Source organism: Taudactylus pleione, unplaced genomic scaffold (genome assembly GCF_031769625.1).
Source record: "Taudactylus pleione unplaced genomic scaffold, aTauple2 ptg000321l, whole genome shotgun sequence".
NCBI classification, from domain to species: domain Eukaryota; kingdom Metazoa; phylum Chordata; class Amphibia; order Anura; family Myobatrachidae; genus Taudactylus; species Taudactylus pleione.
In genome coordinates this window covers 4,991,830-5,010,699 of record NW_028284722.1, presented here as the reverse complement: position 1 = coordinate 5,010,699, position 18,870 = coordinate 4,991,830, and positions in this window count along the sequence as shown.

Here is an 18,870-nt window from a genome sequence, read left to right as displayed (position 1 = left end):
GTTGGGTATGCAGAGGTTAGATTGGTATATAGAGGTTAGATGGGTATGCAGAGGTTAGATGGGCATGCAGATGTTAGATGGGTATGTAGAGTCACGGAGTGGGCCGCAGATGCTGTCAAAGTACAATAAGGTCAAGATGTGGGACTGTAGTAGCAATTTGCAAAAACTCACACGGAGGAGCCTGAGTTGCGGGTGCTATAACGCCGGTCAGAGCCGGATTTAGACCTCATAGGGCCCTAGGCAAGATACCGGTTTGGTTCCCCGCTCCCTCATACAATCCCCAAACGGTCTCTGTCTGTCAACCACTCTGCGCTGGAATTCTCTCTACGAGTGGCATTGCAAAAGTAACTTGGCGCGTGTTCTGTGTGATCTAGAGTCTACACCAACCCTAATATCCTAACCAACCCTAATACTCTAACCCAAACCCCTAAACTAACCCTAATATCAGGCTAACTGAGTCTACACCAACCCTAATACCCTAACCACAATCCCTAACCCTAATACCCTAACCCAAACTGAATCTACACCAACCCTAATATCCTATCCCTAATACCCTAACCATAACTCCTAACCCAAACCCCTAAACCTTACACCAACCATAATATCTTAACCCTAATACTCTAATCCAAAACCCTAAACTAAGCCTAATACCCTAACCAAATCTACACCAACCCTAATATCCTATCCCTAATACCCTAACCATAACCCCTAACCCAAACCCCTAAACCTTACACCAACCATAATATCTTAACCCTAATACTCTAACCCAAAACACTAAACTAACCCTAATACCCTAACTCTATGTTTTTCCTCTTAGTACTGTAAAGGTGTGGGGTCCTCTCCCCGTTACTCTATACATACGGTTCATCACATAAGCCTGATATAAAAGAGTGTTATTGTTTAGAAAGTTGCTGCGAGGTGGCATCTGCAGTGGGGGCTGTGATGTGGACACAAAAAGCTGGAGCTGTGGTGGGTTAGGGTTATGTGTGTCTGTGTCCAGCTTAGTCCCTATACATACTGTAGTTACCTAGCCTCCCGCTTCACTGCAGAGTCTCCTGCTGCCCTGGAATGTTTAACAAGACCCCGGATTCCCCACTGTCCCATAGGGAATCTGGACTGCGCCTGCACAAGTCCGGATGGGAAGGCGACTGGATGAGAGGACATCAGGACGTGTGAAGTCGGGAATCTGGATACTAGCTGCCGGCCGCAGCAGAGTTGTGTGTAGCAGTGGCCGCCTCGCCACCTGCCCAGCATCATAGGTCGTGCACACGGGGGGGGGGGGTGCCAACTGTGCTCAGGTACACCTAATCTCGGTACTTGGCGCTGCATGCTGGCTGAGCCTCTGGTGATTTTTTCAATAGTGCAGCCACCACGGTGGTATGGAGCTGGAGAGGGGAGGACCTGGAAGAGTGGAGCACTGCAGACAATCTGAATTTCTACACTGCTCACCCACTGACCATCAGTTAACCACTTAACCGACAATTCTTTTTTCAAAATACCGCTCAGAAATTGCCGATTTTTTTTTTTTATTGAATTAGGTGAAGAGCATCTTTTTAAAACTTATCCAACACGAGTTTATAAAAAATTTCAACACAGTATATCATAAAAATAGCAATTTTTATTTCTATACTGTAATGATAACTATTGACAGGTGTACCATCGATGGTCAGAGGGGAAACCATCGATAAAAGATTCATTGATTATTTGAGACCGCAGCCTTTTTTCATTCCAAGTTCCCTTGTACAGACTCGGGTGCACACAGATATACAAGTGTCACATATCAAATTAATCAGCACAGTCTGCTTCTTCGTCTTAGGGCCGAATTCAATTAGAGGCGAAAAGCTCAATAATTTCGCCCCATTCGCCTGTTTGAATGCAATGTTTTCTCCATGCGCGTCCCTGCTTTTCGCCCTATTCAATTCCAGTATCGGCGAAAATGTGGATAGGCGAATGTAGTGAATTGCGAAACTAGCGAGAAGGACAGACATATTTTGGGGAAATCAGTCTGTATATAAAAAGCCTCACTGACCCTGGCAATCATTATAGAAGAGTATTAATTTAATAGCCCTAATAGTGATCTTATAGAGTCAAAGGGCTGTTATATGCATGTCTGCATAAGTGTGGAAAAATGATATAAAGCAATGGGCCTGATTCAGACCCACTCGCGAGCGGCTGTCTGCTCGCAAGTGGGTCGATGGTGTGCACTGCGCATGCATACGACGGAGGGAGCTCCGTCGTGCGCATGCGCGAGACGTGACGAGCAAAGGACTTTCCTTCACTCGTTGTGTCTGATTAAAGGGGGCGTGCTGTCGATGTTGATTGACAGCACGCCCCCTTTGGTGGGCGTGCCTGCCAGACGGAGGCGTTCCCAAGGGAACGCCTACCGTCAGAAGCCGGCCCCACTGACATCACTAGTGATGTCAGTGGGAGTGGTTTTGTCTCTGATAGAGCCAAAATCACTCCTGGCCTTGCTGTTGAGAAACTCAACCGCAGGCTTCTGCACGCAGTGGCGATGGTCGCGATGGTCAAGACCATCGCGACCATCATCCTGCACGCTCGTATAGGCTGTGGGTGGTGACCCACAGCTATACGAGCGTCCAGGAGGACGCTCCATATTAATGGAGGTGGGCCCTGATTCAGAGCGAGCGCTCTGGTCAGAGCGTCCGGCTCTGAATCAGGGCCAATGTTTTTTGAGAAAAATAAGCAGCGCAGTTAAATTTTGGGTACATGTAAATGGGTACTAGTATATTTTGGTGTCTCTAAAGTGAAGATTTAAAAAGTAAAAAAAATACACCCGCTTCAGCCTCCTGTAATCCTAAAAACACCTGTCCTCATCTATATAGCCCCCAAAATACCAGGCCCCCTACTTTTTACTCATTTTCCAACACTTTTTCCAACACCTTTTACATTTTCACTTTTTTTTTTTTCCTAATTAGTCATTAGGGGGGTGTCCAAAGGGTTCTGAACCAAGTACCCCCGTATGCACCCCAAAATATGGATGTTGCCCTTTTCTCCTGCCTTTTGTTGGAGAAACTTTTTGCCTGTTTTTGCCTATGAAGTCTTCGTCTAGGCGAAAACATCCTGGAATGGAATACGGCGATGCTTAAAAAACAAGCAAAAAACAGCGCGTCGTCGAAAACTTTTCACTGTTCGCGGCTTTTCGCCTCTAATTGAATGTGGCCCTTAGTCACATCTCATTGCAACTTACAGTAGACACATTTTTGTAGGAAAAAAAAAAAAAGATGACCGTCACTAGCAGAGTAGCACAGGTCCTGGCGGGTCACTCACACAAGGTATATCACGCTGTGTGGCGTATCGAGGCTATATGTATGAGGACACGTGAACAATACTACATCTTCGGTCGGACCCCTGCCTCCTGGGTTTGCCTCACGGTTTCTGACAGAGGACCACACTCCTTGCGGTACTCTCCACTAGTCAGACCTCAGGGGCACACGGATCAATCCTCTCCTGTCCATCAGTGACCTGGGCTACGAGGATCTGTAAGTTTTGCAGTTATATACATTTTACATTTTCTTTTTATTCTTGTTTTTTTTTTTTGCAAGCTCCCCTTATTAACTCTACTGTATTAATATCCTTTTTGGGGGTAACCTCCTTCAAATATTGCTTCTCCTGGGAGTCTGCTGCCCTCATGTGGATTTGACCCAGCATTACACCTTGTCTTTTATATATCCTCCTTGGAGCCATATTCAATTGCCGGCGAAAAAGCCGTTATCGGTGATGACGTAATTTTTCGCCAATCTGGACTTATCGCCGTATTCAATTCTTCCGACTTTTCGCTGGTGCGGAAAATCAGTGGATAGAGCCCTGTGAAAAAGTATGACCTATGACTAGGTGTAAAAAAAAAAGTGCAAAATTGGGGTCCAGAAACCACCCAGCACTCCTTGGACTGTACCCCAAAGGTAAACTGTGTCAAAAATGTTTTAAAAAGTTACCCATGATACCCCCCCAAAAAAAGTACTTTCGTTTTGGGGGCGAAAATAAACAAAGTTGGGGGACAAACTTCTAAAATAGCGAAATAGTCCCCAAATATGCCACGGGTGTTTTCTTTATTGCAGGTGGTTGCGTCAGATGGATTTTTCACGATTTTTAAAAGTTCACATTAGCCACTTTAAAATATGCTTGCACCCATTTTCATGTACCCCAAATTTTCTGGGACTACTCATTTTTCCCCAAAAAACTTGCTAAATGCTATTCTTCATCACTTTTTCAAAGATGCTAAACAGCACCTATTGAGACCATTTAAAGACCCAAAATACCTTCAGCATATTCAGGGGTACACATAGTGAACCCCCATGTCACAGCATATTTAGAGGGGTGTCAGGCTGACTTCCCCAAAAAATGACAGCACTTTTCACTCACTTCATTTTTGCCGGGTCCCAATTTCGCCGATTTGGAATTGAATATGGGGATACGCGGGGACGAGCATAGTATAACCCAGACCCATGTACCCCACGGCCCTTCTCACTCTCTTCTGCCTCGACCTAGCACACTCCGCATCTGATCTGGCATATTTTGAATGTGACCCGCTGTAAGATCTCCTTGGCTTGGAGACGGTCAGACCCACCCACTCTTGGCTCCAATGTCGAGAAGGTTTTGTTTGTTTATAAAATTGAGACTATCTCCTGGGTAATCTCCAATTCCTCTCATAAATTCTCAGCAATTTGGTCCCCCTGGCTGGATCATCATAGAGCAGCCTCTCCATTCTCCCATGGCTCTTGAGCAGGTCTAATAGTTTGGCAGTCAATGATCGGAGTTTGCCCCCCAACCTTTAGATTTCTGTATTGTTTTCAATGATAATTGTTAGCTTGTTTGTTTTATGTACTACACTGCTCACCCCGCCCCCCACTTTATGCTTTTGAAAATCTTTCAATAAATAAAGTTCTGAGGAAAAAAGACTACAAATTAAGGGCCTGATTCAGAGCCAGAACTGCTCGCAAGATTGTTGTAGCAAAAACCGACCACAAGAATAGTGAGCAGTTCATACCCTGTTCGATGTACTCGATTAATCTAATAAATAGCGGACATGACATAGGATGCGAGCGGCCAGGGGGCGTATTTTTCCAAAAAATTACCGCAAGTTTTGTTCGCTCGTTCAGACCTAGAGGTGTGAACAGACCGCAAACAGCGAACGGTTCATTTGAATAGCCACCCCTATTTTCAGGACGAGCGAGCGCTAATTGCGTCCGGCTCTGAATGAGGGCCTAAATTTTGTGCTTTGTCAGGAAGTTTCTATGTAGAAGAATAATCATATTGTTAATAATATTAATCACTAGCTTAGTCTTTATATGTCACACTTTCTCTGTGTTGGTGTACTTTGTATTTGAGGTACTGCTGTAAACTCTCTGTTGCTCCGTCAGGTTGATTTCAATAGAAAATGGTTTACTTATACCTCCGGCGAGGGAGTCACCAACCCAGACAGAAGGATAGGTGTGACCCAACCACAACAAGACAAAGCAAAGACACTTTTAGGAATGTTTTTTTATTGGGGGGAGAAGGGAGTGGGATTGGGAAAGGTAAATCTGGGATAATCCAGGGCAAATCTCTGACATGCAAAGTGTAATTATCAATAATAATTATCATTAAAATCTTCTGCTCTTCATTATATTCTCGATAGGGCTGACATACTTTATTGGCTATTTCCAGAGGAATCTTCCTGAATTACAGTACTGACAGTTCTATAAATTCTATGAAAACATTTTAATAAATACATCTCTATTTTTAATAATGTTCATTTTAATACTTTTTTTTTTTTTTTCATATTTATGAGGCAACTTTGCAAAGTCATCTCTCAATCATACAAAAGTGCTCAATTTTAACTTACGGGTGATAAGCCTTTTGATTCAATCATTTGTATTATAGTATCAAAGTGACTCTGTTGTACCATTTTCTGTAGTAGAACACAGGGCCTGATTCAGAGCCGCTCATAAGCGGCCGCTCGTTCGCTCCGAGCGATGTTCGCACATCTGCGCATGCGTATGGGTCGTAATGCGCATGCGCCAACCAGTCATTGCGGTCGGAAATCGAGCGCTCGCAAAATAGCGAGTGCCTGCTAATTTGAGTGACAGGATGAGGCGTTTGTGGGTGGTAACAGGGGAAGGTGCTTGAAAACGGGGAGTGGTGATCGAACGCAGGCGTGCCAAACGGTCAAAACGGGCGTTTTAAGGGTGTGCATAATTAACAAAGCAGTGTCATCGGCCACGTCACTTGGTTGTTTCTTAGCCTGAACTGTTCGCATGATTGCGGTAGGAAAATCCAACCACAAGCACTGCGAGCAGTTCAGACACCTTTCGATGTACTCGATTAATCTAATAAATAGCGGAGATGACGTAGGATGCGAGCGGCCAGGGGGTGTCTTTACAAAATAGTGAGCGCATGTTTCGTTCGCTCGCTCAGACATAGAGGCGTCAACAGACCGCAAAGAGCGAGCGCTCAATTTAAATAGCCGGCCCCTTTTTCTGAACGAGCGAGCGCAAATAGCGTCCGGCTCTGAATCAGGCCCAGAGTCACTTTGATATGATTATATCTGATTAGTCCGCATGTGCCCTATTGCAGAACCTTGCTCTCCACTTTACCTTTAAGGTCAGATAGCAGGTTGCTTGGTGGCTAAGGTGCCAGTGCCCCATGGGGCAGGGCCTGGGGTGCCTGAATATTACTAGCGAGTCAGGAGCACTGCACTAGGAGTGAGGCATGAGAGCGTGATGCAATCACTGCAATCATTTTTATTTTCTTTGCCCTAGCCTTGCAACTGGGCAAGAACATATTTTATACTTAGCAATAGTAATGCTGGGACCTTTGACCTTTAGGCGCCATTTATTTTATTGACCACACTAGCCTTTTTTATGTTGTGTGTATCAAGTGTGGAATTTAGAAAGGTTTGGATGCGACAGTTATGGCTAACCCTATCCCCAAGTCATTGGAGGCTCTCTCTTTCTGGGAGGAGCTGAAGAACCAGTTCCCTTGAGGGATAATTCAACCAAACTCAAGGAGAAAGGGCCCATCTGAACGGGAGGCAATCGGGAAGCCGACTGCCTAAATACCGGCAGCCGGCTTCCGGCTTCCCGACTGCCATTTCCCGGCAAGGGTGAAATGCCGGGCATCTAGATGTAGACGCCCGCGTTTCCCCGATGCCGGGAGACCGGCGCCCGGCATCCCGATCGTAGGGATACCGGGCGCCGTGAGTGGACAGCCGCGGGGGGGAGGGTTAGGTTTAGGGCTCCCGGAGGGGACTTAGGGTTAGGCACCCCCCCCGGGAGGGTTAGGGTTAGGCTAGGGGGAGGGAGGGTTGGGGTTAGGCACCCCCGGGGGGGACTTAGGGTTAGGCACCCCCCTGGGGGACTTAGGTTTAGGCAGCGGGGAAGGGGGTGGTTAGGGTTAGGCACTTGGGGGGGAAGTTAGGGTTAGGCACCCCTAAGGAGGGTTAGGGTTAGGGGGGTTAGGTTAGGTTAGTAAATACTTACCTATCCACGATCGGGATTTCCAGCGCTGTCGGGCTTCCGCTGCGTCGCACTCTGCTCCTGTCGGCCGGCGGTATTTCATACCAATTCCCATCTGAACCTTGTGCCAAGTAGCCACTCTCCATAGTTTCTGTGAAGGGAGGCCTGAAAACCCTTATCCTGCTAAGTGGCCTTACGGCTCTGGGGGATATGAATAAATGGGACCTTTCTCTTTTTGGCCCATAGCACAGGATGATTTGAGTGCATCTTTGGCTTAGAAAAATAAGTAAAAAATAGCTATTTTTCCATGAAAACCAGGCCCTTTGGTGCAGTGTGTTGTATTAGCAGGAGGATCAATCGAAAGGCCTTAAATCGAGAGGCTGCAGCTTCTGAATAAACTTCCTACATAAACATCACCATTTAAAAAAAATGGCAAAATATATACATATGTTTGCCAACTCTGTATTACATACTGCAGCTGGTGCTGTCCCGGCGTGCGGGATGCTGTGGTCTAAATGCCAGCACCGAAATCCTGACAGCTCCAGTATCCCGACAACCGTCATCCCGAAGGTAAGTATCGGGGATTAAGGGAAGGTTAGGTTATGGGTTAGGCACTAGGGGGAGGGTTAGGCAGTAAGGGGGGGGGGGGGGGTTAGGTTTAGGCACTAGGGGGGAGGCTAGGTTTAGGCACCAGAGAGGGTTAGGGTGCGGATGGGGGAAGCTTAAGTTTAGGCACTAGTGGGGGGATGTTAGGTTTATGTTTTTGACTGTCGTGATGCCGCTGTCAGTATTCTCACCTGCAGCTCCCAACCCTCCCTGGAAAAACAGATACAAAAAGTAGCCCCCAGGGGAATAGTCAGTTTAGACAAATGTATATGGCAGAGAGTAGTGCAACTGTACATTTCCTTCGCTATGACTGGGTAGTGTATATGGGGCAGTACTCTTAGTGCATATGCTGCCCTAGCTTAAACAGTGGAGACTGTAGCTTTGCCCCTATCATTGTAGAACGAAGTTCTAGATGGAGGTGGGTGCAAGTGGGACATAATAGACAATCCAAATAAATTACCAGAATACTAAATGCAGAAAAAAAAAAATCACACCACAATTTGAGTTCAGCTCTAGTATGTAGTGGATTTGCCATAGACCTTCTCTATTAGGCCAGTGGCCTCATGGTGCCGCCTGGACAATGCACCTAATGTACTGATTATAATTCTTTATTAAAATAGTTTCTTTTTCACTCTTGCCAGTATGCCTATTACAGGAATACTTGGGAAGCCCCAACACTGCTTGCTGCTGGCCGGCCCCTCCTCACCCAGAACCCAGACACTTTTCATATATGCCACAATCAGCCCTGGACTGAGCCTTCTCCTCCCCCCCACCTGTGCTCCCTGCCATCAGTGATATATGCTCCATGTAGTGCCGGTGTTTTTCTAGTATACATGATATGGTGTATACACTGTATGGCCCTGGAGCCCCAGTAACTCCATGTGCTGAGCTCCTCTGGTCTGGGCACTTTTCTGAGTCTGACGCTTAGCCTTGCTGAGGCTGAATCATTCTGGTAAGAAAAAGAAGAGGAAGTATAAGGCGAAATATAGAGGAGATAGAAAGTGGAGAAAGAAAATGAAGACGAGGAGTAAAATGCATAAAGTTTAAGCAGAAAGAATAAGGGGGAGGAAGAAGGAGGGGAAATAGGAGAGTAACTTCATCCTTTAGCTCTCAGAGCTCATTGTATTAGTGGGAATCTGGTGCAGATGGTGCAGACTGGTCCACTGAAGTAAAGGAAAGTGTGAGACAATGACATTCAGTTGAAGCTTCAGGTGAAGGTGACTAGTTTCAGAAACTCGGGCAGGTACGTAGCTGTGTGGATATGTAAACCACTCTTTGGTGTGTACTCAGTGTCCCTCACTGAACTGTATAATGATCACTAGGATGTTCTCTGTATTGCATGGTGGTCATTTGGTTGCTCTCTGTATTGCCTAGTGGTTACTAGGATGCTCTCTGTATTTAATATCTGTTTCTAACAATTCCCACTTCATTATATAGTTGTCATTTAAATCATTTCTGCATTGTATGCAGTCCCAAGGATGCTCTCTATTGGGTGGTTTATCCATGTATTGTATGGCAGCCACTAGGATGCTGTCTGTATTGTATTATGGTTATAGCAGCATCTGCACTGTTTTCATTATGTATATCACTAGAATTCTGTCCGTATTGAATATCTGTCACTAACAATCCTCTCTGCATTCCATGGCTGTCCTTTAGATCCATTCTATATTGTATGGTGGTCACTCAGATGCTCTTTGTATTGGATTGTGGTCAGTAAGATGTTCTCCATTTGAGATAGGATAAGGCTGCAGTAAGAATGATTTATGGTGGTCAGGCTTCATGTAATAGGATTTCTCAGAGTCAGCCACAATCACATCAGTACATAGCTTGGGAGCTCCCTGCAGCTGGATTAAGCTGCACCACGTTTGTAACCCAGTGGCGAACACGGCACTGGGGGAGCAGGTGGCAGATGACAACCGGCTGAAGTGTGGAGGAAAAGCTGCACGATCCAGGCAACCCAGCAGGTAAATGGATATATAGTGGGGCAGGCTCAGGTGTGCTGCGGTTGCTACTCCTGCTGGCAGAGAACTGTCTCAGTACGGTGGCCTGGGTAGGTTGCAGGGTTGATGTGGAGGTGACCACCGGGCTCTGCTGCTCAGGCCCCTAGAGTTTTTGAAGTAGCGGCCGGTCAGGGTGGCAGCTCCAAGTACCGGGCGCGGGTGTGCTGCTATGTGCTGTGTAACCGGAGAGAGAACTACTGTATTTGGCTGTTTATGCTGATGTCACTGACTGAAACCATGTCCCCTGCCTGGTCATGTGACTCAGATGTATGTATGCTGCTGCTGCTGCTCCTCATTTAACAGCTGCATTGGCGATGTGATTTATCTCTCTCTGAACAGTCTGGACTCCCAGTAATACAGGCTGTGCCACCTTGAGCGTCCATAGGACACTGCTGCCCTTACAGCTCCCTGGAGCATCCACACAGGATGCTCTGGGCATTGCTGTAATCACCGGCGATTGTGGCCCCGCCCCTGTGTTACATCACACGGAGGGGGCATGGCCTGCACTTGCCCCACGAGTATATATATCAATATGGCCCTCGGCAGAAAAAAGGTTCCCCACCTTTGCTATAAGAGGAGAGGGTTCTGTAGGTGGTAGGGGGGAGGCGCCAGAAACTTATTTGGCAGGGGGAAGAAAAATGTATAGTTACGCCACTGACATAACCAATACTTACACTCTATCCACCGGTGTTCTGACTCCACCTACTTATTTGCTCCAACCCCCAGTGCTATCGTTTGTTTTTTTCTCCACCTACTGTGACTGACTCACCCTCCAGCTGATGTGACTCAGGGCCTGATTCACCAAGGAACGCAGTAGCTAATACGTACGTAATCGGTCGATTAATTTGCACTGCGTATGCATCGAAGTGTGCGAGCTAGGCGCTGCGTTAGGAAATGAGAACGCGGTGACTATGCAGACCCATGGCAGAGTCATTGACAGGAAGTGCCATTTGTGGGTGGTGACGAGGGGGGTGGTCGGGCGAACGCAGGCGTGCCAGTGCATTCAAACACTGTTGCAGGGGCGTGCATAAATTATCCACTGCATGGCCATAAGCAGCCATAGCACGGATAGCATGCGTGGCTGTTGGCAAATTTCTGAGTAAGAGAAGAGGAGGCAGGATATCTGCGCACTGAGAATGGGTATGGTTGTGGCGAGCTGCAGTAAGTGGTACAGCTGACACTGTAAATAGGCAAATGGATAAATAGATATACGTACTGCGCTCAGCTTAACCTTAATCTAGGCTAGGGAGGTGGTCTCATGTGAACTGATATATAAACCGTGAGAGTCGGTATGTTTATGAAAAAAGAGGGGTTTTAATGCAAAAAACAGGGGGCATACACAATACATATATAAGTCACTACTTATAACAAAGACAAATAATTAAGTAGAGAAGGTGATAAAGTATAAGTCACTGATTATAAATGCAGATGAACAACTAGAGAAGGTGATAAACATTAATCGATTGTCATGGTCAATTAAAATGGACATGTAAAGGAGATCATAGATAAATAAGATATACTGCTGTGTTTGCAGATGGTTGAATATCAGAGCTCAGATTGGGTCCAAGTAATATCGTTAGTGAAGTGAGAGTTCTGGACAAATGAGTCTTTAGAAATAGGGTTGTAGCGGCGTCCCGCTTGTTATATGGTGCAGTATGTTGAAGAGCTAGATGAGGTGCCCGGGTGGAGCTTCCTGAGGAAGGGAGTACGGAGAGATCGGCAGCCAGGGGGTTAACTCTGAGCGGTTGCTGCTAACTCGCGTGCAGGTACCGGCGGGGCGCCTGTTCCCAGGCGTCCGCCGGAGCCGCAGTCCGGGTCAGCTGCTACCGTGGTGTGGGGGATGCTGCAGTCAGGCTCTGGGTAGCCAGTAACCACACACCCCTGCCACACCAGAGACTTACCTTCCTCTGTACCGCCGCTGTCCGCTCCTTCCTCTTGCCAGCTGTGCTGGTGTGCGGTGCTTGTCTCCCTTCGTTCTGCCTGGTCTCCTGGTCTGGTCACGTGTCAGACCCTTCTCCTCTGTGTGCTTCTCCTCCGCTTCCGGGTGTGGTCACGTGGGGGTTATCTGAGTCACGGCCGATCTCTCCGTACTCCCTTCCTCAGGAAGCTCCACCTTTGTTATAAGTAGTGACTTATATATGTATTGTGTATGCCCTCTGTTTTTTGCATTAAAACCCCTCTTTTTTCATAAACATACCGACTTTCACGGTTTATATACAAATTTCTGAGTAAGGTCAGGGCTTGTGCAGGTGTGCACATGGGTCCGATGTTACCGATTGTTTCGCTATGTTGCCCTAGTATACGGATGTGAGTAAAGGGAAGTGGGCGTCCTTATGTCAGGCTGCGTTTGCAAAGTGAACGCACACATTTAAATAGCACAGCTGATATTAGCAACTGCGGTACGTGCGTACAAGCAGAATAGTGATCCGTAGTGACTCAGGCCCTCGCGGGTCCCTGTGTAGGGGGTGGGGCTTAATTATTGAAAAATCACATCATTTAGCCCCACCCCTTTTTAGATTTGTGCCAATCACGGAAATTTACTTCGAAGGGGGCAGGGAATAATGACGTGAACCGCCAGGCCCCGCCCCCATCACAACCCACCTATTTCTCCTCTCCGGGGGGAGAAGAAAAAAAAGTTGGCAAGTATGACATGAGGTCACACACTTAAGTTCCAAAGCCGTCCCTGCCCAGTATCCTGCATTGGCCTATAAACTAAAACCTACCAAATCCAGCTACTATAATCTAAGAGCTAGTGAAGTAATGATTTACCAGCACAGCAAATAAATAATGATAGATAATTTCAGTACAGCACCTGATTCATTTAAACAAAATCATCCTTTTCTAACTAGGCTCCAAAAACGACACAGAACATGGTGAGGGAACCTGTGGCTCTTTTCCTGCTTTATAAGTGCATGGATGGAACGCTGGAACCTGTAGTTCAACAACAACTGGCGAAGTCACAGGATGCTTACCCCTGACATATAACCTTCTTGGATCAATTAGAAAAAAGTAGGAAACCCGGGGCTCACTTTTAGTGTAAGGCATCAAGACACATCCTAATGTTGGATTAAGAAAAATGAGGGTTACATTTTAAATGTAAAGATTTTTTAAGCCTATTTACAGTAACAGTCCAAAATCATGCAGCACTTTTTATCTATCGGGCGTGTGACAAACGTAAAAGGATGAGTTACTTCTTATCCCTGGTCCCCATAACAGACTTTAATATAAGTTAGAGGTTCGTTATATTTGGAATATGTAAGTTTATTTTGTTAAACTGTTTTCAGTGTGTGTGTAATCGCTGATAGGAATAAGTCTAGTTCCCTGTCTGTATAGATCGGATATGTTATGCTGGGTACACACTGACAGATACATTGGCCGGTCAACTGATCGGAAAACATATCGGCTGCATGTCGACCAGTGTGTACCTGCGATATGTCGGTAAACGTCGTCGTTCACAAACATATCGCATTGGCTGTGCTGCACAGCCGATGGACAGGTGTGTACGGGTGGGCAGCAGACTGCCTGTATACACACAGCGGTGGTCAGGGGGAGGGTCAGGGGAAGGGGGAGGGCCACCCCACCCCCAACCCGCCCACCGGCTGCTGGGTCCCACCCCCCGGCCTGCCAGGACCAGAGGGCACAAGCAGATGATGGCCGTTCAGTGTGTATGAACGACCATCATCTGTAGGTACATCTGTCAGGTGTGTACCCACCTTTAGGACAGTTAGTAAACAGGTTATGTCTGGAGTGGCAGGTAATCTCATTACATACACCCAACTGTGTGCAGGATTCCAAGCAGACACCGGGTTGGTAGCATCAGCAATCCCCCCCAGCCACAGTGTAAAAGACTGACCCACCCATCCAACTTCATCAATTATATCCCACCTGACCAATGGACATAAGTCACATGACCCAGACAGCAGAAGGGGAGGAGGAGGGAGTGTAGAGGGGGGAAGGGATACTTTGTAAATGGAGGACCACAAGTTCAGTGAGGGGGTATTTTAAATCCGGTCTAGTGTTGAGGTATTGAGCTCTACCAGCACCTATGATATACTTGAGAGACATTCTGCTGGATTATTAAAAGGCTTCACCTTTGAAGACCTGAACAAGTCATCACTCCATCCGGAGTAGCTCTCTGGTTCTGTGGGGTTTGGTGTGCCTGCTGGAGCAAGCTGTCTGAGACCCAGACCCCCACCACGTTGGTGGGAGATGGTCGAACATCCGGGACCCTTACCCAAAGACTGGAACAGAAGTCAGTGCACTGAAGGCAACAGTGAGCCCATCTGCAGGAATATTCATAAACCCTCTGGATTCTGTGCTTGCTGGCTTGCCTCTGGGTTATTATATACTTTGCAGCGGAGGCTAATGAGACTGGTAATACCCAGGCATGTTATTTAATGTGTTAGGTTTTTTTTTGTGTTCTTTTTATACTGTTGTATTAAATGTGTTTTACATTATTATGCAATAAAGATGCTGTTGTACTTTTCTCTCCTCCTTACCTGTGTGATTGCAAAAGCTAAAGATCCAGGGCGGGATGTACTAAGGGTAAAAATGTGGTAAAACCCCCGAAAATGCAGTTTACGGGGGTTTTACCGCATTCCCCAAATGTACTAAGCACCTGGAATGTGATGCATTCCGGTATTTCGTCCAGATGGGTAACGCCACCTTCAGGTGCCGTTAACCAATAGAAGCCTATGGGCTTCTTATGGGGGCGCTCCAAGCCCCCGCGGCCGGCATCCTTCTGCGCATACGTGACTTCTGCGTGTTAAACCCGGAAGTCCCTCTGCCCGGCAGCATCGCGAAGGACAGCTCTTTCCTATCGGGAGAGCTGTCCTTTTGGGAAATTCTTGGTACATACCGCAGTAATGAACCGCGATATGTACTGTACCCGAAGTCGGGGGCGATGTACCACATCGCGGATGCAATGCTTAGTACATCCTGCCCCCTGTCATGCTTAGTGTACTATGGTTCCAAGACCCGGTAACCTCACAGAGCGTTATTCACCGCTGAGCTAAGCAATGCAGAATACCGCAGTCCCCATAATGCGGTCTGCACCAATTTATCATGATCCCAAAAACTTGGCATAACTATCTGAGACCAGCTGAGAAATGCTATCTTCAGTAGACGTTAATTTCTGTAGAATATAAGCTACAGTATCGCTGGAGAGGGATCTTTGGATCCCTCTCCGGCAGCCATGACTGTGAGCATGAACAGCACAAACACATCCTTTGCCACTGCGGTGAAAGACAGGTCAGTATGGTACAGTCATCGCCGGGACAGACAGTTTTCACATGCGCTATCCAGGCAGGACTGTAATGATAGATTGTCCTGCTAAGACATCTGCTATCATTGTGAATAGCGGCATTAACAGCTGGCATCAAAATGCGGCCAATGGTAAATAAGCCTCTTTCTTCCTTTACACATAGTTGCCTCCTTTGTAAGGATCACAAATTAATTACACAAAACTTTGGGCCTGATTCAGACCAGTTCGCTACCTGCGTACGCTCGCTGGATGCGTATGCAAATTTGTCAAAGTGACGCCACGGGAAGCGATCGCTCGCCAAGGCATAAGCACGCCCACCATGTCTAAGCGAGCGGCCACTTTGTGTATGCGTACGCCCAATCGCACAGGCAGAGCCGCCCACCAGCACACGTCATCTCCAGGAAGTACATCGAGCTCCATCAGATGTGAACGCAGTGCTTGAGGTAGCTTTACCCTACCGCAAGCAATGCGAGGAAATCAGTGTAAAAAAAAAGGCAAATGACGTGTACTATGACGCTGCCTGTTAATTATGCATGCCTCTAAAACGGCGTTGAAACACTCATGCACGCCTGCGTTCACATCTCCAACCCCCTGTTATTAGTGTCCTGCCCCTGTTACCACCCACAAACGGCCTCTCCGGTCACTCATTACCCTGGGCTGCCTTTGCTGGGCGCACGAGAGGGTTGCCATCGCAGTGCGTAGTTTGCGCACGCGCAGAACGAAGCGTGCGCATGCGCGTACACAGAACATCGGGCCGCTTGGAAACGCACAGCACGAGCGAGCGGCTCTGAATCAGGCCCTTTGTACTTTACATAGTGCATGAGAAAGTATATACTGTATACAGCCCCCATGAGAAGGAGAAATACTCTCTCTGAATATCTGGAAACACACAGAGACAGGCTGAGAGCACTGAAATACCCCCATACTGTGCTGTTCATTTGTTATTTCCTAGTATTCTCAGTTAAATAGAATTTGTTCCAAGCGTAGCATTAGTATGGTCTTTTATCTGGATCCTGTATTGAGGAAATGTTTTGGCTGCCCCATTCTTAAAAAGGAAGGGAGGAACTTCAAACAACGCCTTTAAGAGAGTCATGAGGAAAACCCTGAACTGTACAGCAGCACTAGACAGGCAGGAGCCAAGAGTGGGATCTCCGAGTGCTCTCAAGCACGGTTTAGCTCCAGTCTGATTTGTCCCTCACTTGTCTAGGACAATGTGTACGTTGTCCGTCCTATGGCCAGTTGGGTAATAAGGACAAGAATTAGAAGAGCAGATAACTTGCTTTTAAACATGCAGAACTGTGACGATTTCTCTTCTGCTTTTGTACAGTACTGCAGCAGATAACAGGCGATGTGCTAAAAGGACAAAACTGTACGGAGTCGTCTGAGAATCCCACAAAGCCTTTGCTATAAACGTCGCTGTAGTGTCACTGAATTGCATTCCTTATAGTTAGGATTCCATTATTTGTAAGAATAGGCTGACAAACGGAATAAAATGCAGGTCCAGTTAAATTCCTGCATACATCTGAATTGTGCTACATAAATCATTCTTAATACATTTGTAGCGCACTGACAGCAAACACTGCAGTTAATACAAACTCTGTATATAAGTAACACACATGTCGTTACTGACATCAATCGACCCCCAGCTAAGCTTTAAGAATGCATTTCCCATTTATATTACTCAAATTTATACAGAATACGAGTATAATAATATGATAAGAACGTTGCGTCTGTCTGCTTGTTCCAAGTTGGTGCAAATACTACTGAACTAATTTCTATGAAAACTGCATCATTGTGTAGTGGAAACTCCAAGAAATAACCTGCACTTTGTTTCATCTCCATCCGTCAAGTTAAAGCACCAAAAACAAAATGTATGGACATCATCAATGCAAGAGAAAGGTGCTGCACCATGCTCGTGGCCGGTAAGGGAAGGGGGGTAGAGGTGCTTTGTGCCTGTGATCACATGAATAGGATAGGTTACATAGCAGTCTGTGCAAAGGGCACACAGTGACATAGGTGGGAGAGGTGGGTGAATAGGAGAGGTTACATAGCAGTATCTGCACAGGGCACACAGTGACATAGGTGGGAGTGGTGGGTGAATAGGATAGGCTACATAGCAGTATGTGCACAGGGTACACAGTGACATTGGTGTGAGAGGTGGGTGAATAGAATAGGTTACATAGCAGTCTGTGCACAGGGCACACAGTGACATAGGTGTGAGTGGTGGGTAAAAAGCACAGGTTACGAAGCAGTATGTGCACAGGGCACACAGTGACATTGGTGTGAGTGGTGGGTGAATAGGAGAGGTTATATAGCAGTCTGTGCACAGGGCACACAGTGACATAGGTGTGAGTGGTGGGTGAATAGGAGAGGCTACATAGCAGTCTGTGCACAGGGCACACAGTGACATTGGTGTGAGTGGTGGGTGAATAGGAGACGTTACATAGCAGTCTGTCCACAGGGCACACAGTGACATAGGTGTGAGTGGTGGGTGAATAGGAGAGCTAACATAGCAGTCTGTCCACAGGGCACACAGTGACATAGGTGTGAGTGGTGGGTGAATAGGAGAGGTTACATAGCAGTATGTCCACAGGGCACACAGTGACATTGGTGTGAGTGGAAGGTGAATAGGAGAGGTTATATAGCAGTATCTGCACAGGGAACACAGTGACATAGGTGGGAGTGGTGGGTGAATAGGATAGCCTACATAGCAGTATGTGCACAGGGTACACAGTGACATTGGTGTGAGAGGTGGGTGAATAGGAGAGGTTACATAGCAGTCTGTGCACAGGGCACACAGTGACATAGGTGTGAGTGGTGGGTGAATAGGAGAGGTTACATAGCAGTCTGTGCACAGGGCACACAGTGACATTGGTGTGAGTGGTGGGTGAATATGAGAGGTTACATAGCAGTCTGTGCACAAGGCACACAGTGACATTGGTGTGAGTGGTGGGTGAATAGCACAGGTTACATAGTATGTGCACAGCATAAACAGTGACATTGGTGTGAGTGGTGGGTGAATATGAGAGGTTACATAGCAGTCTGTGAATAGGGCACACAGTGACATTGGTATGAGTGGTGGGTGAACAGAATAGGTTACATAGCAGTCTGTGCACAGGGCACACAGTGACATAGGTGTGAGTGGTGGGTAAATAGCACAGGTTACAAAGCAGTATGTGCACAGGGCACACACTGACATTGGTGTGAGTGGTGGGTGAATAGGAGAGGTTATATAGCAGTCTGTGCACAGGGCACACAGTGACATAGGTGTGAGTGGTGGGTGAATAGGAGAGGCTACATAGCAGTCTGTGCACAGGGCACACAGTGACATTGGTGTGAGTGGTGGGTGAATAGGAGAGGTTACATAGCAGTCTGTCCACAGGGCACACAGTGACATAGGTGTGAGTGGAGGGTGAATAGGAGAGGTTACATAGCAGTCTGTGCACAGGGCACACAGTGACATAGGTGTGAGTGGTGGGTGAATAGGAGAGGATACATAGCAGTCTGTCCACAGGGCACACAGTGACATTGGTGTGAGTGGAAGGTG